Here is a 315-nt window from a genome sequence, read left to right as displayed (position 1 = left end):
CGACTGCCGACTCTCATCTGGCCAATCACAGAGTCGGCGCCTCGCTGTGATTGGCTAAATGAGAGTCGGCAGTCGCGATCGCCAGTCGAGTCGGCTTTCGCAGTCGGTAGTCTGATACGGGCTTTAGAGCTCTAAAATCTAAAAGTTAACCAATCACGTTCGGTTGCTATTGCTACGTTTCGCTGAACGCACCTAATCGATAGGTATGTAAACGCGCCATTCTATGCATGCCGAAGAAACCTCGTTAGGGTGCCGTCCCATTGAGCACGGATCGGAACGCTCATTATAATAAGAAATCCGATCCGGCGTTCCGAT

The sequence above is a fragment of the Odontomachus brunneus genome, unplaced genomic scaffold (genome assembly GCF_010583005.1).
Source record: "Odontomachus brunneus isolate Ranch 3 - 2012 unplaced genomic scaffold, Obru_v1 Obru_scaffold_413, whole genome shotgun sequence".
Taxonomy (NCBI): domain Eukaryota; kingdom Metazoa; phylum Arthropoda; class Insecta; order Hymenoptera; family Formicidae; genus Odontomachus; species Odontomachus brunneus.
This window is presented reverse-complemented; position numbering follows the sequence as displayed.